The sequence below is a fragment of the Pararge aegeria genome, chromosome 25 (genome assembly GCF_905163445.1).
Source record: "Pararge aegeria chromosome 25, ilParAegt1.1, whole genome shotgun sequence".
Lineage (NCBI taxonomy): Eukaryota > Metazoa > Arthropoda > Insecta > Lepidoptera > Nymphalidae > Pararge > Pararge aegeria.
The window spans coordinates 11,523,006-11,546,703 of record NC_053204.1 but is presented as its reverse complement, the minus strand read 5'-3'; the positions used below and the strand labels follow the sequence as shown (position 1 = coordinate 11,546,703).

Sequence of the window (23,698 nt, the reverse complement as noted above, 5' to 3'; positions counted from 1 at the left end):
TAACCTAACCTAACCTAACCTAACCTAACCTAACCTAACCTAACCTAACCTAACCTAACCTAACCTAACCTAACCTAACCTAACCTAACCTAACCTAACCTAACCTAACCTAACCTAACCTAACCTAACCTAACCTAACCTAACCTAACCTAACCTAACCTAACCTAACCTAACCTAACCTAACCTAACCTAACCTAACCTAACCTAACCTAACCTAACCTAACCTAACCTAACCTAACCTAACCTAACCTAACCTTTTTTTTTTTTTTTTTTTTTTTTTTTGTCGCTGGGAAATGCGTTTAGGCATCCCTCCTGGAAGCTGCGCAGCCAAAACTGTGCAGCCTCCAGCAGGGTATGTGGGACTCGCTGGCCGATGATGTATCAGCCAGAATACCCACTAAAACCCAGCGGAGCCGCCCGCGCCCAAGTTGGGGCGTCAAAGGATCGCGGTCGCATGCAACTTTGACGCCCCGGCGCACTCGTCGGAGGCACGCAATGGTGTCTACGGAGGTGGCATTAGGTGCGCATATCTGCGCCTCCTGCCACCTGTTCTCCTTCTTCGGAGGGGAAGAGCATCAGCCGCTTGCTCTCTCTCCCTCTCCGAGGCCTCCTTCAAGCCCATTACGGCTTCGCAGAAGGAGGCGACAGTAGACCATCCCTCCTCGCTGCCGAGCATCAGATTGATAACACTCGGCAGCGAGAGGTCACCGTCCAGGAGTGACACCATTGCGTGTCTTTGCGGGGCCCATGACGCGCATACTGCCAAGGTGTGGAGCGCCGTGTCTTCAGGCGCGTCACACTCATGGCAGATCGGCGAGGCCTCCCTCCTCGCGATCCCGTGCAGGTATTTACCGAAGCAGCCGTGTCCGGTAAGCACCTGCACGAGGCGATACGTCAGCGCGCCATGGCGCCGCTTCAGCCACCGCTCTAGGTTGGGCCGGATGCCCTCCACCGTCCAGATGCCCGCCACCGGGGACTCGAGGTCTTCTCTCCATCTCTGGACCAGGACCTCCCTTCCGAGGGTACGGAGTCTCCCAATCTCCTCGGGTCCTGGTCTCTCCCCTCGAGTCCTCACACTTGACCGGTAGCGGTGCACCTGTGCAAGCACCTCAGCCTGCAGGTCCCACGGCGGGTCGCCAGCAAGGAGTGTGGATGCCGTCCAAGACACCGTACGGTAGCACCGGATCGCACGCACTGCGATTACGCGTTGCGGTCTCCGCAGGAGTGTTATATTCTGCGGAGACAATGCGTGCACCCATATTGGAGCCCCGTACAGCGCCATACTCCTGACGATACCCGCATACAGGCGCCTGCAGGCTGAGTCCGGCCCCCCGATGTTGGGCAAAAGCCTCCCCAGAGCGGCTGCCGCTCCGACGAGTCTGGGCGCAAGCAGCTCGAAGTGCCCTTTAAAACTCCACCGTCCGTCCAGGGTGAGGCCCAGGTACTTCATCTGGGCCTTAATTTCCACCTGAACACCCTGGACGGTGATTTGGGCACCTCGTGGTGGACCTCTGCGAGGGCCATGGAAGAGGAGGGCCTCGGTCTTAGGGACCGAAACCCTCAGACCCAAGGCCTGGACCCTCCTTGCCACTAGGGACGCGCTGACCGTGGCCAGGCGGGACGCCTCCGCAAAGGTGCTCCCGCGTGCCGTGACTAGGGTGTCATCCGCATAGCATAACACCCTTGTCCCCGGCAGCATGGGGGCCCGCAGGAGCCAATCGAAGCCGATGTTCCACAACACCGGCCCGAGAACCGATCCCTGCGGGACCCCATTGAGCACCTTCCGCCGCTCTCGTTGCCCGCCACTCCCCGTCCAGGATATCCACCTATCCTGGAGGTATGACTCCAACAGCCTCCTGAGATACGGAGGCACTTCATGGTACCGAAGTGCCTCTAGAAGAGTCTCAAAGGGGAGGCTGTTGAAGGCATTCGTGACGTCCAAGGAGACGGCGAGAATGACGTCCCCCCCGGCAACTGCCTCATCCGTCAGGGCCTTCAACGACTCTAGGGCGTCAATGGTCGAGCGACCCGCCCTAAAGCCGTACTGCTCCGCCGATAGCCCTGGACCGACAGTTTCCAGATGCCCAACTAGTCGGTCTGCAAGGATCTTCTCAAAGACCTTCCCGACCTCGTTGAGCAAGACTATCGGTCTGTACGCCGACGGAGCGTCCAACGGTCGCCCTGCTTTGCGGATGAGGCACAGCAGTCCCTCCTTCCAAGACTTGGGGAACTGTCCAGCCAGTATACACTGGTTGAACAGCTCCCGGAGTCTTGCCTCGAGGAACTCCCGGGTCATGTATATGACCCGACCCGGGATGCCGTCCGGTCCAGGTGCCGTCTTCTTGGACCGGAGGCGGCCAAGGGCTACGTCCATCTCCTCCCCTCGACTTGGACCCTGGGGAGGTGCCATCGCGGCCACCGGGGATGTGGAGACCTCAAATCGGACATAATTGTGGTCCGATAGGGTCTCCACCCCGTCCTCTACCCTCCAGTTGGCGACTCTGTCGGCAACCGAGGGGGAGGCAAACGACAGGTCCACGATGGAGCCACCCTGCGCGCGGACGCAGGTATGGGCTGTCCCCCTATTGAGTAGGGAGAGCCCGAGGTGCGCAGCCCACACCAGCACCGCCCTGCCTCTGCCGTCCGAAGTGGGACTCCCCCACGCCTGGCTCTTGGCATTAAAGTCTCCAAGAACCAGGGTTCGCCCTCCATTGTGCCGGCGGACGGCTTCGCTGACAGAGTCGAGGAAATCCTCGAATTCTGCCAGCGTGCGGTTAGGGGAAAAGTACAGGCCGACAATAATGTACTGTCCCCATCCCGCAACCACAAACCCGGGACCCCTTTCGAGAGGTGAGAGGGGAGGACTGGCGCCGTTCGCCGCGACTATGCCAACCGAGCCATACATGTCTCCAACCCAGCGTTCCTGAGCGGGGACATAATATGGCTCGCAAGCCACGACTATGTCGATAGACCACTCTGCGGCGGACTGCAGTAGGAGGTCCTGAGCCCCCGCAGAGTGGTTTAAGTTCGCCTGAAGTACACTGATATGCCGTCTATTCATTTGACGGCATATCAGTGTCTTCGGTCCGCGCTGGGCCACTTCGGTTGCTCTGAGAGGAGACAACTCGGGCCTTCCCTTGAGGGGGGTGGCAGCTCTTCCCCCCCATGATGTGCCCCGACGGCTGAGAGGCGTCCGCGCAGACGGCGCAGCGTATGGGCCTCTCACACCCTGAGTGCCTGTGTCCCTCTTCTCCGCACCGGTAGCACATCTTGCTCCGGTCGGTTTCAGAGGTACACAAGGCTACCGTGTGCCCCATCCCCAGGCACCTGTAGCAGCGAAGAGGGCGCTGCTCCAGGGCCTGGACTCTGACGGAGCTCCAGCCCACCAACAGACGCCCGGCCTCGCAGACCTTTTTGCCCGCATCCACCGGGCAGTAAACGGTGGACGACCCCATGCCCATGGGGCTCCTCTGCACCGGAGTCGCCCTGACCGCAACAATCGAGCAGCCTCCTGCGCGTGCTACAGCCGCCGCCACCTTAACCGCAGTTGCGGAGTCATCCAACCCGGTGACACGAAGGGTCGCCGTTTTGGTAGGGCGAACAACCTCCGCTACCCCCTCCAACGCTTTGCGAAGGTGACCTGCCAATGACTCCGCCTGGTCCTGGGTGTTCTCCTTCGGCAACTCCAAAAGCCTAGCCCCTGTCGCAGAGCGGCGAATCCGCATCCCCGCGCCTATGCCGATCTCTCCCAGGTTGACCCTTTGCTCAGCCTGCTCTAAGACCTGAGCGTAGGTCACACCTCTACTGGCCGCCTCGGGAGCCAGAGTTATGATGACGGCGGCCGTCTTAGGGGGAGCCAGGCTGGGCTTCCGCTTAGGGGCCGCTGCGGGCGGGGGCCTCGGCGTTGACGTCGCGGGATTGGCGCCTGGGGCATTTTTGCCCCTGGTCTTTCGACCCACCACTTCCGACCAAGCTTCAGCCTCGGGTGCTGTCCGACTTGAGCCTGCCCTCGCTGGAGGCTCCTCAGGAGTCGCTGGAGCCACGTTCGCTCTGAGGCCCCCCGATCGAGCCGGAGCCGCCTGTGAGGTCCCGGCGGAGCGCGGCGGTGGCGGCCCTCTTCTGTCCGAGGAGAGCGGTGGGCGAGTCACCTTTTCTGGGAGGAGACGCTCCTCGATTCCCGCGAAGCGGGCGTCTAGCATCCTCCCGACTGAGGCCACTATGGAGGCTTTCAGCTCCTCTAATACGTCTGCATTAAAGGCCGCTGCAGGTGGCACGGGCGCTCCTGCCCCTCTCGTCGCTGCTCCTCCCGACTGAGGCCACAATGGAGGCTTTCAGCTCCTCTAATACGTCTGCATTAAAGGCCGCTGCAGGTGGCACGGGCGCTCCTGCCCCTCTCGTCGCTGCTCTAGCCGCCTCTTTGGCCATCGCGGTCTTCATCTCCGCGAAGTCCCGCCGATACGCCTTCTGCTCCGTCCTTATAAGGTCGAGCTCAGAGCGGAGGCGGGCGTTGTCTGCCCGCAAGCGGCGGGTTTCCTCAGCCTCAGTCCGTGAGCTGAGGGCCTCCACTATGGCTTGCAGCTCCGAGGCAGCCTCCTTAAATTTTTTAACGTACGTCCCTTTCAGATTACTGGACTTACCAGCCATCTGAATGAGGGACGCCGTGCTCCTTCCGGCCCAGGCACGCAGCTCTTGCACACCGAGCTTAGTGGGGTCCTCCCGGCAAGACTCTTCGCTCGCCGGTTCCTCCTCCGCATCCAGAACTGCGGTTCGAGCCTCCTGTCCTACTATGCGGTCCTGAAGGAACCGGTTGAAGGCAGCCTCCTTTTGTTCCTCAGCCGCCACCCTGAGTTCATTCATGGCGCTTCTCACGCCATAGTTCCCCCTTGATGCCGGCGTCGAGCACCGCGACATCGACGAGTTCCGGGAGCTCGGCGAGACGGAATCATCCCGGCGCGAGTACCTTGCAACAACAGGGGTACGGGCCGAAGCTCCGCCCCTTACTGCAACCGCCCTGTTGCTCCGGCGTGAACGCGTCTGCGGTCCTGGAGCGCCATCCCTCCCCGATGATAATTCATCCGCCATCTCCGACGGTCCACCTGTCTGTAAAGCCAGACAGGCCAACAGTCAGGGACAGCCAAACTTAACAATTATCAACACCAAATGAGAAAAACAATAACAACAACCAACAGTCAACAAAACAAGATAAAAATAACGACCTGTGGCCCTTAAAAGGGCCCTTTAACAATCCCCCTATCCCTGTTAAAACTATAATAACAATAACAATAACAAACAAAAACAACCACCCAGAAAAACAACCGAAATCCAACCTAAAATAGACTTAAAACTACAATAACAATAACAATAACGATAACAACAACTACTGACAACAACAAATAACAATAACAGCCACTGCCACTACCACTGGCCCTGAAAAGGGCCTTTGAAAAACCAACGAAAACCAACTTTCAACCTCCTAAAGAAACCAAAAGACAATCAAAACACCAAAATTCCAACCTCCAAAAATGTGGTAAAGTTCAAACCTCAAAAATGTGGTAAAGTTGTGCCTTCACCATTTTATGTGTTCCATCCTTGTCAAGGGGAGTGCTAACCGTCTCTCCTTTCAATAGACACAAAAAAGCCAATAGCCGTGGTAGGTTTCGAACCAGTGCCTTCCGCACGAAGTTTGCGTGTATACCAATGCGCCCAACCTAACCTAACCTAACCTAACCTAACCTAACCTAACCTAACCTAACCTAACCTAACCTAACCTAACCTAACCTAACCTAACCTAACCTAACCTAACCTAACCTAACCTAACCTAACCTAACCTAACCTAACCTAACCTAACCTAACCTAACCTAACCTAACCTAACCTTTTAAAACTAGTTTGGATTCCTTTAGACCTCAGCCCACCGGCAACTACGACTAACTAAACACTGATCTAGCTATCTGGCTTTCATCAGTGCATCAACAGCAGCATAACTAGTATTAAAATAGTAATGAGTTTTTATTAATGCATATATTCACATTAAATCTTGAATCTAAAGTCTAAAGGTGTCAAAACTAGATTTAGGTTAGGTTAGGTTAGAACATGAATACGAGGGGTGCCTTTAGGCTAAAAGATAGCCCAGCCTGCGAATGTGACCCAAACGAAACAGAAACTGTCGAACACCTTATAGTAGAATGCCCAAGATTCTCGAACCATCGCTACGAGCTCGAACATCAAATCGATCGGGAAATCTCAACTAGAAGCTTCCACGATCTCGTAGCGGATCCAGAGAGAAGACCAGACTTCCTGAGGTATGTGGAGAAGATCTTCCTCATTGCCGTCAGGAGAAACAGCAACCCGACGCCGCCAAGCCCAGACTTGAGCAGGACCACCCAGGCCCCGTTACCCCAACAACCCTGCCCGGTGCAGGATATGCCTACCAGGCAGCTCTTGCTAATGGCAGAAAGGGGAAATCCGGGGTTAAGAACCCGTGGTGTGGCACTGTTTATGGATAACAGCTCTGAGAGATTGGGGATAGGCTTCTGCATCGCGAGCGACTCGAGCAGGGTGATGATATCGCCAGGACTCGCAGCGCTAGCGAACGGAAGCACTTCCAAAAATACAATTCGACGCAAAATCTATGAAGCCCTGCCAGAAGTTACAGTAGCTCAACAACCCTGTAGAATATTGCGCACAAAGAACAAAGTTCCCCCTTGATACCGGCGTCGAGCACCGCGACATCGACGAGTTCCGGGAGCTCGGCGAAACGGAATCATCCCGGCGCGAGTACCTCGCAACAACAGGGGTACGGGCCGAAGCTCCGCCCCTTACTGCAACCGCCCTGTTGCTCCGGCGTGAACGCGTCTGCGGCCCTGGAGCGCCATCCCTCCCCGATGACAATTCATCCGCCATCTCCGACGGTCCACCTGTCTGTAAAGCCAGCAGGCCAACAGTCAGGGACAGCCAAACTTAACAATTAACAACAACAAGTGAGAAAAACAATAACAACAGCCAACAGTCAACAGAACAAGATAAGAAATAACAACCTGTGGCCCTTAAAAGGGCCCTTTGACAATCCCCCTATCCCTGTTAAAACTACAATAACAATAACAATAACAAACAAAGGCAACCACCCACAAAAAACAACCGCAATCCAACCTAAAATAGACTTAAAACTACAATAACAATAACAATAACGATAACAACAACCACTGACAACAACAAATAACAACAACAACCGCTGCCACTACCACTGGCCCTGAAAAGGGCCTTTGAAAAACCAACGAAACCAACTTTCAACCTCCAAAAAAAAGTTCATACAAAGCGTCAGGATTCGAACTCAGATGCCGCGATATATCAACCTAACCTCAAAATATTAATGTTCATCACACAAACATTTTCCAGTTGTGGGAATCGATCCCACGACCTTCGAGTCAGTAAGCTGGGTCTCTGCCCACTGCTCCACTCGGCCGTCTCTCTGCCCACTGCTCCACTCGGCCGTCTAAAAATTATGCTCCAGGTGAGGCCCGAACTAACCTAACCTAACCTAACCTTTTTTTTTTTTTTTTTACGTGGGGAATCCTCATGGATACCAACACACCCGGGGAGGTGCAATGGTTATGTCGGACTCTTACCGACTAAACCCCACGGTGTTCAAACACTTCGCCTGGTGACTGGGTTACGGGAACGCTTTCGCACACGACCGCGACCCAGCCAGCGGCGTCCGCTAAAGCGGACCCTTCTCCGGGGGCATTTCGTGCCCCCTCATTCGCCAAAGGCGCACTTTGAACACAGAGTGCGCCTTCCAGCACGAGGACCTATCTCCCACGGGCGGTAAATGTCCCCGCATCTATCGCCCGGAGGTCCTCCTTATGGGGGCAGGCGGCGGTGTTGTGCAAGCCGCCTGCGCCCGACTCTCCTGCGGCGGATCGGCTGGGAGTCCACGGCATCCTCTCTCAGCCGCTCCGCAGCCTCCTTCTGCGTCATCACGTCTTCGCAGAACGAGACTATCGCATCCCAAGACGTCTCACTGCCGGCCATGGCCCTGACCACAGCCGGCAGGGAGAGGTCTTGTCCCACTACCGCCACGAGTGCGGCCCGCTGCACCGCCCAGCTCGGGCAATCGGCAAGCGTGTGTTGCGCCGTGTCCACAGCGCAGCCGCACTCGTGGCACTCCTCGGTAGGTTCCCTACCGGCGATCTTGCACAGGTACTTTCCGAAACAACCGTGTCCTGAAAGCACCTGCGCAAGGTGGAAGGTCATCACCCCGTGTCTTCTCTCCACCCACTGCTGAAGCACGGGGCGAATCCCGTCAATAGTCCGCAGACCGGCACTGGGCGACTCGAGCCTCTCTCGCCATTGGCGAAAGAGCTCGGCCTGCGCTAAACGCCGCCACCCAGTGACCCTCTCCGGCGAAGGGTGTTCTCCCCGCATGCGGACCTCCACCCTTCGCTCGTGCACACACGCCAACACCTCCGCATCCAGGTCCCACGGGGGTGTCCCTGCCAACGCGCAGGCCGCCTCGTGCGAAATGGTGCGGTACGCTCTGATCACTCTTGCCGCCATGACCCGTTGCGGCCTTCGCAGCAGGGTCCTATTACGGGCGACAAGAGCGTCTGCCCAGATCGGTGCTCCATACAGGGCCATCGACCGCACCACTCCTGTGTACAGGCGGCGGCAGCCAACGCCAGGTCCGCCCAAGTTAGGGAGGAGCCGACTCAGCGCCCCTGCAGCCCCGATGAGTTTGGGGGCCAGGCGCCGAAAGTGCTCCTCGAATTTCCATCGGCTGTCGAGGACGAGTCCCAGGTACTTCATCGTTGCCTCGACAGCGATGGAAACTCCTCCCACCACCAGATTCGACCCAGCTGGAGGTGCCATCCGAGGCCCGTGAAAACACAAAGCCTCAGATTTGTTAAGGGCGACCTCCAGCCCCAACCGTCGGATCCGAGCCACAACTTGGGCCACCCCAGCGGTCGCCAACATGCGTGCCTCCCTAAAGGTACTGCCGCGGGCCATAACAAGAGTGTCGTCTGCGTAACAAGTGACGTCGACACCCCGCCAGGTTAGAGCCCCGCAGCACCCAATCGTACCCGATGTTCCACAGGAGTGGACCGAGAACCGACCCCTGCGGAACGCCGCACGAGACCTCCCTCCGGACTGACCCGCCGCCAGTCGGATAGCACACGGCTCTACCGGAGAGGTAGGCCGCCACGATTCGCCTCAAATAGACCGGCATCGCGTGGTATCTCAGCGCCGCCTTAATGCAAGCCCAGGGCAGAGTGTTAAAAGCATTGGCGATGTCAAGAGACACCGCAAGACTCACCCCACCCCGGGAAACTGCATCCTCCGCCAGAGCCCTCACCCGTGCGACCGCGTCAATGGTGGACCTGCCCCGGCGGAAACCAAACTGAAAGTCGCTGAGATCCGGCCCCACCTCCTCCAGGTGCTTGACGAGGCGACCAGCGATTACCCGCTCAAAGAGCTTGCTCACCTCGTCCAACAGCACAATGGGCCGATAAGCCGACGGCGAGTCTGCCGGACGTCCGTCCTTCCGGAGCAGGACCAGTTTCCCCGTCTTCCAAGCAGTCGGAAACTGACCCTGATCCAGACAAGCGCTGAAAAGCGCTCTGACGCGTGGCTCTAGCGGACCCAAAGCCACGACCCAGGCCCGGCCGGGAATGCCGTCGGGTCCCGGCGCAGTGTTTTTGGCTCGAAGCCGCAGCAGCGCCGCCCTCAGTTCTCCCTCGGTGACTTCGGGCGCGCCCGTAAAAGACGCGTCCGCAGCACCGATTGGTGGCGCCATACACGGTGGCTCCAAGCCATCCCTCCTGGGGAACAGAGTCCCCACCACTAACTCCAGTTGCTGAGGCTGAAGAGATTCGGTTAGCGGTGGGGCCCTGGGGCGAAGCTTACGCCTCACCGTTTTGTATGGCCGGCCCCAGGGATCGGCATCGAGGCTAGCCAGCATCTTCTCCTCCGCCAGATTTTTGGCTGTTGCCATTGCTACCTTCAGGGTCCCGACGGCTTCCCGGTAATTGCCGTACAGGCGCTGCTCCGCGTCTGCGTTCCGCTGGCGTCGTCGCCTGCACCGGGTGTACTGGCGTCTCGCAGCCACGCAATATTTGCGCAACTGCGCTATTTCGCTCGACCACCAGTACACTGAACCCCTCGAAGGCTGAGGACCGATCCGTGGCATGGCCGCGTCGCAAACTTGCGGCATGGCCTGGCCGAAGTACTCGGCTTCCTCCTCCACCGGGTTCTCGAGTGCCGGCAACCACGCCTGCACCAGTGCTGCCTCAATCAGGACCTCGCGGTCCAGCCGTTTGACGGCCCAACGCGGGCTGTCCCCGGGTAGGGGTCGGCTCACTCTTCGGATAGCCGCCGGGATAGAGGAGACCTCAAAGCGAATGTAGCGGTGATCCGAGAGCGTCTCCTCATCCTGCAGAACCTCCCAGCCCGACACACGGCGCGCCAGGATGGAATCTGCGAACGTCACGTCCACAATAGACCCACCCTGTTGCCGCACGCAAGTGTGAACGGACCCCCGGTTCAACACCTCTAGGCCCGTCAAAACCGCCCACTCCTCGAGTGCCTCACCACGAGCATCGGTCGCCGGGGATCCCCATGCAGTAGACTTTGCGTTGAGATCTCCGACGACGAGTACCCGGCAAGGACGACTTCGGCCGATAAGAGCCCCGATCTCGACCAGGAACTGTTCGAACTCGACCAGAGCTCTGTTCGGCGAGAAGTACGCTCCGACCACTAAAACGTCCCTTATAAAGGCCGCAACGAACCCACGGCCCTTGACGGCCTGTCCGAAGGCCGGGGAACCGACCGCGGAACGGGACACGATGGCCACCAGGCCATCGCGATCCCCCACCCATTCATTGCCCGAGGGGACATAGTATGGCTCAGCCACAACCGCAACGTTGATCAACCTCTCCGCCAAACTCTGGAACAGGAGGTCCTGAGCTCTGGCGCAGTGGTTGATATTCGCCTGTAGAAATCGGAGAGCCATAAAACTACCCCTCAGTCATAGGCACCTCCTTTGCCCCCCCACTAGCTTGCGCGTTCGTGGATGGGCGGGCAGGCTGCGAGGGGACCCGGGGGCCATCGCCAGTCATGCGTCCTCCTCTTTTCTTGCTGCGCTTTATGCAAGCGCTGCTGCCTCCTCGGTGATTTGCCACCCTTCCGGCTGCCGCACACACGCTGCAGTGCGGTACGGCAGTGCACCCCCTCGCCTTGTGGCCAGTCTGACTGCAGCGATAGCAAGTGTCGCTGCGGTCGATCTCGGCAGTGCAAAGCGCCCTCATGTGGCCGAATTCCAGGCAGCTCTTCTGGCTGACCTTCTGCCATTGCGCCTCCTTGGGTGCAGAAAGGTCAGTAGGGCGTTTTGCCGCCGCTGGCTGACTTGCAGGGCGAGCAGGTGGCGTCTCCGTAGCGTGGCGCATAGAACAAAATAACATAATACGTAATAAATACATTATTTTAAATTAAAAAAAAAACTGACTTCAACATACGCCCAGGAACTTAAATACAAAAAAAAATTTGCTACTTTGGGTTACATTATTGTTGATTTTTTAATAACAGCAAATCGGTTCAGGCGTCTTCGAGTAATCGGGTAATACATTAAAAAAAAAAGATTCCGACGAATTAAGAAACTCTTCCTTCTTGAAGTCGGTTAAAAAGCCAGTGGCCTCGATCTCTTCAAGGCAACCAATGGCGTGAAAAACCCGTGTGTATAAAACCATTTTACCGTTTACTTGGAATAGCAATGTCAATGGGAAGTTAGCAATATGCGGTCGATGGCTTGAGTTGTAATGGATGAATTAAATGAATGAATCGAGCTAAATCTGTTCCGCAGAGTACACGGGCTCGAGCCCGCGAGGCCTCACTAACATGGCGTTCGGCGGCGCGGCGGGCGCGCTCGCGCAGACCGCGTCGTACCCGCTGGACATCGTGCGGCGCCGCATGCAAACCGCGCGGCGCCGCGCCGACCGCACCTACCCCTACCCCACCATCGCGGCCACGCTGCGCACCGTTTACAGGTAACGACAACTTTGATTACCTGCATTTCTACCCCTATCTTCTTACCCAGGCAGTACCCCATAAGACAATTCCAACAGTTTCTATGTCTGTCATATGGCGTGACCTCTTTACTGCTTAGGCGGCAGAACTAAAGGATGTTCTATAAATTATGTACATGAATTTTAGCCCATTGAAATTTAGCATCTAACGATATTTCTAGAAAAACTGTCTCATCCACCAGGTTCAACTTCTCATTATTAAGTAGTACAGTGGTTTACACGTGTACATGAAGTAATGGGAATTATATGCATTTAGTTTTTCTTTCTATTTAAAACTAAATTATTGGCTTCAAACCATTATTTTAAATTCCATTTAAAAACTTTCATTAGTTATACCAAAAGTTCTATACTTGGGCGATATACTTTTGGAAGTAATCACATCTTACAAATTAGATTTTCATCTCACAGATCGGAGGGTTGGCGGGGTTTCTTCAAAGGGCTCAGCATGAATTGGGTAAAGGGCCCCATCGCGGTGGGCATCTCCTTCGCGTCCTACGATGCGATCAAGTCTGCGCTTAGAGACATATCGCTCACGTTGACCACGTGAGACGGGTAATATTGGTAATAACGATTACTGGGGTTACCTGTTACTTTAGATGCTTGAATGACGTATATTTTGTAAAGTTGGCTCGTGGTACGTGGTGACGTAGATACTTGCTCGACGAACAAGCTCCTACACATACCTTGTAGAATCCTGTTAGTGAGGTAAACTTGCGACGTTGCTACGTGATTCACCATCATCTTCATCCATAGCTTGAATGTCCCATTGCTGGGTACACGCCTCCTCCCTCTTATAGTAGAACTACTTTTAATATCACAAGTTAGTAATAACGGGGACCGACACTTTAATGTTCTGTTCAAGCCACTGGGGCTCAGACCCCAAATTTCCTATCTCCGTGGGTGTGCTAATATATAATAAACTCTGTACTAAAATCTGTGTGGTGTATAACGATGACAGAAATTGTATAATCCACCATGCAGATCCGGTTTAGATCCCACAGGGCACGTGCATACGTAAAGCCAAATGGTTTGACTGGAGCTATATTATATTGGTAATCGTTGATTACTGCGGTAACCTGTCAATGTAAATACGTAAGTAAAAACAAAAAAGTTTGATCTGGCGATATTAAAAAATATAAGGATTGGATGTTATCTAACCTAACTAACTACCCGTTGCGGCCTCCGCAGAAGGGCCCTGGTTGGCGCACGGAGTGCATCGAACCAAATGGGGGCTCCATACGTTGCCATACTTTTTACCACCCCCGCGAACAGGCGACGGCAAGGGGCTCCAGGCCCCCCCACGTTTGGGAGTAGTCGGCCCAGCGAAGCAGCTGCACCCACTACTCTAGGGGCGAGGCGGCGGAAGTGTTCCTCAAAGTTCCACTTGCGGTCCAAAACAAGGCCCAGATATTTCATGTGGGCCCTGATTTGGACAACTTCCCCCGACACCGTAATGCTTGCGTGTGCCGGGGGTCGCCAGCCCGTTCCCCCGAATAGGACGGCCTCCGTCTTTGGAAGGGCAACTTTGAGCCCCAACATGCCAATTCGGGTGACCATCAGCTCTTCTCGGCTTCCGGCTGCAGTGTGAGCACGACAGCCGAAGAACGAGGCGGGCGAAGTTTAGGCCCTGATTTTGCAGTCCCCGGCCCCCCTCCCCGCTGCGTCTTTTGCGGCTGCGACTGCGAGCCACCCTTGTCTTTCTTCTTTGCCCTCTTCTGGCTGACCTTCTGCCATTGCGCCTCCTTGGGTGCAGAAAGGTCAGTAGGGCGTTTTGCCGCCGCTGGCTGACTTGCAGGGCGAGCAGGTGGCGTCTCCGTAGCGTGGCGCCCTTCTTCAGCAGGCTGGCTTGGGCCTGGCACGCGTGTGGCGTCCGCATACGATGCGGGCTGCCTTGTCGCCTTCCTCTTGTCAGCCGCCAGTGGTGGCCGGATCCGTTTCTCTGGAAGGAGCCTGTCCTCCAGTGCTGCTAGACGAGCATTCAGCATCGTCCCGACCTGGGTCAACACCGTCCGACAGACCTCTTCCATCACTGAAGGTAGCGAATTGGGCACTTCAGTTCTCGCCTTGGATTGAGCGAGCTGCGGGTCAGGGCGCAGCCCCTCTGTCGTATCCGGGGGAGAGGACGCGGGACCCTGCTTCCGCGACTTCTCCAAGTCACTCCTTAAGGTGGCCAACTCCTTTCGCAGGCTGGCCATTTCAGCTTGCAGACGTGCATTGTCCGCCTGCAGTTGCCGTGTCTCATCCGATATGGTGCGTGAACTCAAGACCTCAACCGCCTCTTTGATGGAGGATGCCGCGTTCTTGAGTTCGCGCACAAATGTCCCCTTCAAATTTGTGGACTTGGTGGCGATCGACGATATCAGCGCCACTTCATCCAGCGCTCTTTTTTGGATTTGGGCCGCTGACATATCGTCGGTCATTGGCCCAATCTCGCGTTCAATAGACCGCTGCTTTTCGCGGCGGAATCTAGACGTTAGTGAGGTCCTCAACAGGTCCTGCTCAACCTGCAAGCGCATTTCTTCCTTCTTAGCCCTGTTGAGGGCCTCCCTGGCCTTAGCTAGCCCAACGTATTTACCCGTAGTGGGTGGTCTGCCTCTCCCTCTAGTGCTAGAACCCTGCTCTTCCCCTCCTTCACCTTCGGAACCCTGCTCTTCCCGTCCTTCACCTTCGGAACCCTGCTCTTCCCCTCCTTCACCTTCGGACCCCTGCTCTTCCCGTCCTTCACCTTCGGAACCCTGCTCTTCCCCTCCTTCACCTTCGGAACCCTGCTCTTCCCCTCCTTCACCTTCGGACCCCTGCTCTTCCCGTCCTTCACCTTCGGAACCCTGCTCTTCCCGTCCTTTACCTTCGGAACCCTGCTCTTCCCCTCCTTCACCTTCGGAACCCTGCTCTTCCCCTCCTTCACCTTCGGACCCCTGCTCTTCCCCTCCTTCACCTTCGGACCCCTGCTCTTCCCCTCCTTCACCTTCGGACCCCTGCTCTTCCCCTCCTTCACCTTCGGACCCCTGCTCTTCCCCTCCTTCACCTTCGGACCCCTGCTCTTCCCCTCCTTCACCTTCGGACCCCTGCTCTTCCCCTCCTTCACCTTCGGACCCCTGCTCTTCCCCTCCTTCACCTTCGGCCCCCTGCTCTTCCCCTCCTTCACCTTCGGACCCCTGCTCTTCCCCTCGTTCACCTTCGGACCCCTGCTCTTCCCCTCCTTCACCTTCGGACCCCTGCTCTTCCCCTCCTTCACCTTCGGCCCCCGGCTCTTCCCCTCCTTCACCTTCGGACCCCTGCTCTTCCCCTCGTTCACCTTCGGACCCCTGCTCTTCCCCTCCTTCACCTTCGGACCCCTGCTCTTCCCGTCCTTCACCTTCGGACCCCTGCTCTTCCCCTCCTTCACCTTCGGACCCCTGCTCTTCCCCTCCTTCACCTTCGGACCCCTGCTCTTCCCCTCCTTCACCTTCGGACCCCTGCTCTTCCCCTCCTTCACCTTCTGAACCCTGCTCTTCCCCTCCTTCACCTTCGGACCCCTGCTCTTCCCCTCCTTCACCTTCGGACCCCTGCTCTTCCCCTCCTTCACCTTCGGACCCCTGCTCTTCCCCTCCTTCACCTTCGGACCCCTCCTCTTCCCGTCCTTCACCTTCGGACCCCTGCTCTTCCCGTCCTTCACCTTCGGAACCCTGCTCTTCCCGTCCTTCACCTTCTGAACCCTGCTCTTCCCCTCCTTCACCTTCGGAACCCTGCTCTTCCCCTCCTTCACCTTCGGACCCCTGCTCTTCCCCTCCTTCACCTTCGGACCCCTGCTCTTCCCCTCGTTCACCTTCGGAACCCTGCTCTTCCCGTCCTTCACCTTCGGAACCCTGCTCTTCCCCTCCTTCACCTTCGGACCCCTGCTCTTCCCCTCCTTCACCTTCGGACCCCTGCTCTTCCCCTCCTTCACCTTCGGAACCCTGCTCTTCCCGTCCTTCACCTTCGGACCCTGCTCTTCCCCTCCTTCACCTTCGGAACCCTGCTCTTCCCCTCCTTCACCTTCGGACCCCTGCTCTTCCCCTCCTTCACCTTCGGACCCCTGCTCTTCCCCTCCTTCACCTTCGGAACCCTGCTCTTCCCGTCCTTCACCTTCGGAACCCTGCTCTTTCCCTCCTTCACCTTCGGACCCCTGCTCTTCCCCTCCTTCACCTTCGGAACCCTGCTCTTCCCCTCCTTCACCTTCGGACCCCTGCTCTTCCCCTCCTTCACCTTCGGACCCCTCCTCTTCCCGTCCTTCACCTTCGGACCCCTGCTCTTCCCGTCCTTCACCTTCGGAACCCTGCTCTTCCCGTCCTTCACCTTCTGAACCCTGCTCTTCCCCTCCTTCACCTTCGGAACCCTGCTCTTCCCCTCCTTCACCTTCGGACCCCTGCTCTTCCCCTCCTTCACCTTCGGACCCCTGCTCTTCCCCTCCTTCAGACCCCTGCTCTTCCCGTCCTTCACCTTCGGAACCCTGTTCTTCCCGTCCTTCACCTTCTGAACCCTGCTCTTCCCCTCCTTCACCTTCGGAACCCTGCTCTTCCCGTCCTTCACCTTCGGAACCCTGCTCTTTCCCTCCTTCACCTTCGGACCCCTGCTCTTCCCCTCCTTCACCTTCGGAACCCTGCTCTTCCCCTCCTTCACCTTCGGACCCCTGCTCTTCCCCTCCTTCACCTTCGGACCCCTCCTCTTCCCGTCCTTCACCTTCGGACCCCTGCTCTTCCCGTCCTTCACCTTCGGAACCCTGCTCTTCCCGTCCTTCACCTTCTGAACCCTGCTCTTCCCCTCCTTCACCTTCGGAACCCTGCTCTTCCCCTCCTTCACCTTCGGACCCCTGCTCTTCCCCTCCTTCACCTTCGGACCCCTGCTCTTCCCCTCCTTCAGACCCCTGCTCTTCCCGTCCTTCACCTTCGGAACCCTGCTCTTCCCGTCCTTCACCTTCTGAACCTTGCTCTTCCCCTCCTTCACCTTCGGAACCCTGCTCTTCCCCTCCTTCACCTTCGGACCCCTGCTCTTCCCCTCCTTCACCTTCGGAACCCTGCTCTTCCCCTCCTTCACCTTCGGACCCCTGCTCTTCCCCTCCTTCACCTTCGGACCCCTGCTCTTTCCGTCCTTCACCTTCGGACCCCTGCTCTTCCCCTCCTTCACCTTCGGACCCCTGCTCTTCCCCTCCTTCACCTTCGGACCCCTGCTCTTCCCCTCCTTCACCTTCGGACCCCTGCTCTTCCCCTCCCAACCACTCTGCTCTCAACGATGTATTCCCCTCATCCCCACCCGTAACCTCTATTGTATGTATTCCCCTCCCAACCCCCATCAAATTTTGGCCCAATAACTGTAAAATTTTCTAAGTTGTCCTTTCTCCAGTCTGACGCCTTTAAACCCTTGCCACATTTCCTGCTTCACCTCACTTTAGCCTAGTTGACTCTTCCCGTATTGCAACCCCCCTTAAATGCTGCTTTGCTTTTATCTCCCGTGAATTTATCATTTCAGCCCTATACCCTGGCCCTGTACTCTCTTCGCTGTGCATTCTCCCCTTACCTTGATTGTAATCATCATCCCTTGCAAATTCTTTAAATATTCGCCCTTTAGCCGTTTCTCCTGTCAATTCTTTCTTAGTTTAAGCGAATAAATTTCATCTAATTGCTCTCCACCTTTAATCTTTTAACTTCTGTATTTTTCGGAGCAAACAAAACTACAATGTAATTCAATCAATTTATTATTGTTTCATACAACAACCAGTATATTTTATTCTGACATTGTTTTAGTATAATTATCTTATCAACGATACGCTGCTTCGCTTTAATTTTAATTTTGTAAAAATAGTATTATTTTAATAACTTATCCCATTCTTTGAGTACAGATTTAATCAGACAACTGTCTGTACGCTGGGGTTTTATAGAAAAAGTCGCAAATTTTTAGCTGTTTCACAAATTAAGAAAAGTAGCGAATTGTTTCCGGTAATAATGGACTGGTCTCCGTGTCCGCAGAGGCTACCCCGCCACTGTGCTGGGGGTGATCCCCTACGCGGGGGTGTCTTTCTTCACCTACGACTCGCTGAAGCACTGGTACCTGGGTGAGTCGCGGGACATTGCTACACGTGTTTAACTCACGACGCCCGAATGTGAGTGAATGAACAAATGAATGGGACGTGTCGCCCCGTGTCCTTCAATTTGAGACGTATACCGTTGCGGATAGGTATAGCTACAAAGGGTAGAATTGCATGTAACACCTTGTACAGGTAACCACTGCTTACCTTAGCAGCAGTATCCCATAGTATTGACCTAATGCTGTGAAAGTAACTAAAACAGCAGCAGCAATTTGGTGGGTAGGTGTTTGGGCTCGTGTGACTGTAATCACGCGCTTTAGATCGGAACGCTGCATTACAACAATGCTGCTCAGCGACAGAATAAAACATGGTGGTGATACTTCCGCGGATGAGCTCCGTTTCAAATAGCTGTTCATGTTGAATGATATGTAAACGAAAGAACGATTGAACGAAAGAGCGAACTATGAGAGCGGAAAATTTGTATTACCATTTTATTACCTATAATCTCTAAAGTTTTATATACACATTAAGCACCTTAATGAATGAATACACATTTATTATACAACAGACCAAAGTATAGAACAAAATAACATAATACGTAATAAATACATTATTTTAAATTAAAAAAAAAACTGACTTCAACATACGCCCAGGAACTTAAATACAAAAAAAAATTTGCTACTTTGGGTTACATTATTGTTGATTTTTTAATAACAGCAAATCGGTTCAGGCGTCTTCGAGTAATCGGGTAATACATTAAAAAAAAAAGATTCCGACGAATTAAGAAACTCTTCCTTCTTGAAGTCGGTTAAAAAGCCAGTGGCCTCGATCTCTTCAAGGCAACCAATGGCGTGAAAAACCCGTGTGTATAAAACCATTTTACCGTTTACTTGGAATAGCAATGTCAATGGGAAGTTAGCAATATGCGGTCGATGGCTTGAGTTGTAATGGATGAATTAAATGAATGAATCGAGCTAAATCTGTTCCGCAGAGTACACGGGCTCGAGCCCGCGAGGCCTCACTAACATGGCGTTCGGCGGCGCGGCGGGCGCGCTCGCGCAGACCGCGTCGTACCCGCTGGACATCGTGCGGCGCCGCATGCAAACCGCGCGGCGCCGCGCCGACCGCACCTACCCCTACCCCACCATCGCGGCCACGCTGCGCACCGTTTACAGGTAACGACAACTTTGATTACCTGCATTTCTACCCCTATCTTCTTACCCAGGCAGTACCCCATAAGACAATTCCAACAGTTTCTATGTCTGTCATATGGCGTGACCTCTTTACTGCTTAGGCGGCAGAACTAAAGGATGTTCTATAAATTATGTACATGAATTTTAGCCCATTGAAATTTAGCATCTAACGATATTTCTAGAAAAACTGTCTCATCCACCAGGTTCAACTTCTCATTATTAAGTAGTACAGTGGTTTACACGTGTACATGAAGTAATGGGAATTATATGCATTTAGTTTTTCTTTCTATTTAAAACCAAATTATTGGCTTCAAACCATTATTTTAAATTCTATTTAAAAACTTTCATTAGTTATACCAAAAGTTCTATACTTGGGCGATATACTTTTGGAAGTAATCACATCTTACAAATTAGATTTTCATCTCACAGATCGGAGGGTTGGCGGGGTTTCTTCAAAGGGCTCAGCATGAATTGGGTAAAGGGCCCCATCGCGGTGGGCATCTCCTTCGCGTCCTACGATGCGATCAAGTCTGCGCTTAGAGACATATCGCTCACGTTGACCACGTGAGACGGGTAATATTGGTAATAACGATTACTGGGGTTACCTGTTACTTTAGATGCTTGAATGACGTATATTTTGTAAAGTTGGCTCGTGGTACGTGGTGACGTAGATACTTGCTCGACGAACAAGCTCCTACACATACCTTGTAGAATCCTGTTAGTGAGGTAAACTTGCGACGTTGCTACGTGATTCACCATCATCTTCATCCATAGCTTGAATGTCCCATTGCTGGGTACACGCCTCCTCCCTCTTATAGTAGAACTACTTTTAATATCACAAGTTAGTAATAACGGGGACCGACACTTTAATGTTCTGTTCAAGCCACTGGGGCTCAGACCCCAAATTTCCTATCTCCGTGGGTGTGCTAATATATAATAAACTCTGTACTAAAATCTGTGTGGTGTATAACGATGACAGAAATTGTATAATCCACCATGCAGATCCGGTTTAGATCCCACAGGGCACGTGCATACGTAAAGCCAAATGGTTTGACTGGAGCTATATTATATTGGTAATCGTTGATTACTGCGGTTACCTGTCAATGTAAATACGTAAGTAAAAACAAAAAAGTTTGATCTGGCGATATTAAAAAATATAAGGATTGGATGTTATCTAACCTAACCTATTTTTTTTTTTTTTTTTTTTTTTAACGCTGGGAAATGCGTTTATGCATCCCCTCCGGAAACAGCGCATCCGAAGCTGCGCCGTTTCCGGAGGGGTATGTGGGACTCACCGGCATAAAGCGGCCAGAATACCCACTAAAACCCAGCGATGTTCCTACTGCCTAAGGTGGCTCCCGAGGTGCCTCAAGGCCAGCGCCAGGACTCTTCCCGGGACTCCATCCGGTCCCGGTGCCTTCTTGCACCGCCGCAGGTGGTTCCACGCTTCTCCTAATTCATCCTCTGTGACCGGAGGGGCTTCCATCGACTCTTCTCGCTCCCCGAATGATGGAATCGTCATAGTCGGGGGCGTAAAAGCTGGTGGTTGAGGAAAGAGTCCAGACACCACCCGATTAAGGAGCTCCGGCTCCATGGAGTTCATGGGTGGGGCACTCCGCATCTTACCTCTGACGATGCGGTATGGCCGACCCCATGGATCCCTATTCAGGGTTGCCAGGAACTCCTCGCTGGCGGAGTCCTTGGCATTAGCGATGGCCACCTGGAATGCCCTTTTTGCCCTCTGGAGCTCTTTATATAGGCGATCCTCTTCCGGCGCGTCCAGTGGCCTTCTTCGGCGGCAGCGGGTGTAAGCCCGGCGCGCCCGATTACTGTCGCAACGGAGAGCAGCAATTTCTTGCGACCACCAGTAAACCGCCTTCCGGGCTGGGAGGCACCTGGTCCGGGGCATCGCTGCATCACATACCCTCTTCAATGCGATGCGGAAACGCCTCGCCCTCTCCTCAACATCAGTCAGCACCGGGGTGGCTGCGTTCCAGGCCTCAACAATGGCTCCTTCCTCCACCATTTCACGGTCGAGGCGGGCTAGGGACCATCTCGGAAACACTACTCTCCCTCCTCCGGTCTGACTTTGAGGCAACGAGCAGGATGCGGAGACTCTCCACCGGATGTACCGATGGTCTGACAGAGTCTCCACTTCCTCGAGGACGCGCCAATCCTGGGCACGTGAGGCGATGGCAGGGGTAGCGAATGAGACATCCACTATTGACCCCCCCTGCCGTCGCACACAGGTGTTTGCGCGTCCTTGGTTGAGAAGGACCAGGCCGACCATGGCAGCCCAGTTCTCCAACTCAATTCCCCTCAGATCTGTTATGGGGGATCCCCACGCCGCAGACTTCGCATTTAGGTCCCCCATCAGGATTACCTGGGTCGGGGCCGCACCTCTCACCACTGGCTCCAGACTTCTAAGATAAGCCTCGAAGGCAGACAGGGGTTTGTTTGGGGAGAAGTATACTCCAATTAGTGTCACCTCCCCCCACACGACCGCTACAAACCCTGGTCCGCTGCGTTGTGGAACCAGTGGAATTCCATGTGCCGGCACCACAACAGCCACCGATCCCTCGACGTCACCAGCCCAATTTGATTGAAATTAGGTTAGAATTGAAAGAATTGGTAGTGGCCTTAGAGAGGTGCGAAGTTTTAGCACAGAGGCACGAGAGAGAAATGCGTAAGGAGGAAGAGTTAGAATTGGGGGGGAAATTTTGGATGGATGTAGGAGAAGGGGGGAGGAAGAGGAGCGGAACTGAAGAGGCGGCGTCGGAATCCGACTGCAGCCTTATAACCGTCGAGAGCAGGCCCAGATCGGGCTCAGGCTCGTCGGTAGCGTTTTCAGTGTCCGATATGACAGGAGTGAAGCGCCCACGCCTCAGTGAAGGCGATGATATGTCGACTGACGAGGAAAGGCCGGGGACACCAGTCCCTGTAAGAGGTAGAGGGCGTCCACCTACCCATGGGCGTTATGTCGGCATTGGCAAGGCCAGGGAGGCCCTTAATATGGAAAAAAGAGCCGAGGCGAAAGCCCAGGCCAAACAAAAGGCGGAGGATGACCTCCTCAAGGAGGCCGCCGTCGCCCGTTTTCGGCGGGAGGCGTGCAAAGAAGTGTCATCTCCATTCGGGCAACGTGTGGATGAAAAGACCGCAGCCCGACTGCAGGACCAGGTCTGGGAAGACTTGGACCTTATTAGAAAGGTGGCCACTAAGTCTGCCCACTTGAAGGGCACCTTCGTGCGTGACCTGAAAGACGCTGCGGCTTCCATCAAGGAGACTGTAGAAGCCCTCGGGTCGCGCACCGTTTCGGATGAGACGCGGCGACTGCAGGCGGACAACACACGCCTGCAAGCCGAGATGGCTAGCCTCCGCAGAGAGCTGGCCCAATTACGGACAGAGATGGAGGGTATGCGGAAGCAGGGTTCCGCTCACTCTTCCCCGGACAAGACAGAGGAGGCGCCCCCTGCAATGCGTCCTCCTCAACAAGGCAAAACTGGCCGCCCTGGGGTTACCCCAGCTGCGCCTTCATTGGAGGAGATTTGTCGTACGGTGATGGTCCAGGTCGGAGGAATGTTGAATGCCCGCCTGGAGTCACTAGAGGACAGACTCCTCCCAGAGAGGAACCTCCGGCCGCCTTTGGCGACCGACAAAAGGCGAGACGGGCGCACATATGCTGCCGCGGCATCGGGATCTCCAGGCACCGCAAAACCGCCTACTGAAAGCGCGCCTAAGGGGCCCGCCCGATCTGAACACAGCAGGCTCGCAGGGCAGGCGCCCTCGGCACCACCTCATCGCCCAGCTGGGTCCTCGTGGAGTCAGCCACGGGCACGGATGACGACAGACCCTTCTACTTCCTCTTCTACTCCACCTTCCGCGGAGAAGAAGAAAAAGAAGAAGAAGAAAAAGAACGGGAATCAGGAGGCTGGCCCACACCAGGGGAAGAGCCAGTCGTCGGAATGGACGAAAGTAGGTCCCAAGAAGCGACCTGATGCGAAAAGTCGCGCCAGCAAACTCCGCACACCTCGGTCATCAGCAGTCATCTTAACGCTGCAACCGGGGGCGGAAGAAAGGGGCGCGACTTATGCAAAAGTTATTGCCGCTGCGAAGGCGAGAATAAATGCAGCAGACATTGGCGCACAAGGAGTCCGACTCCGAAAGGCAGCTACAGGAGGCCGCCTGTTCGAATTCCCCGGGGCCTCCAGTGCTGAGAAGGCGGACTCCTTGGCTAGAAAGCTCAGAGAGGTCTTGAGTGACGAGGTCGTTCGGGTCTCTAGACCTACGAAGTCTGTTGACCTGCGGATCACAGGCCTGGACGACTCCGTCACCAGCGCCGAGGTTATCGCAGCGGTGGCAACGGTAGGAGGATGTCCCGTCGAGCAAGTGC

The 23,698-nt window shown here is 55.1% G+C and overlaps 1 non-coding gene across 1 annotated transcript; it reads right to left on the bottom strand.

Annotated features, from left to right (window-relative positions):
• Window positions 1–5,518: 5,518 nt before the first annotated feature.
• LOC120634972 lies at window positions 5,519–5,631 on the bottom strand. The gene has a single exon (XR_005659270.1). It is a non-coding gene; the product is annotated as a U6atac minor spliceosomal RNA (small nuclear RNA).
• Window positions 5,632–23,698: the final 18,067 nt, after the last annotated feature.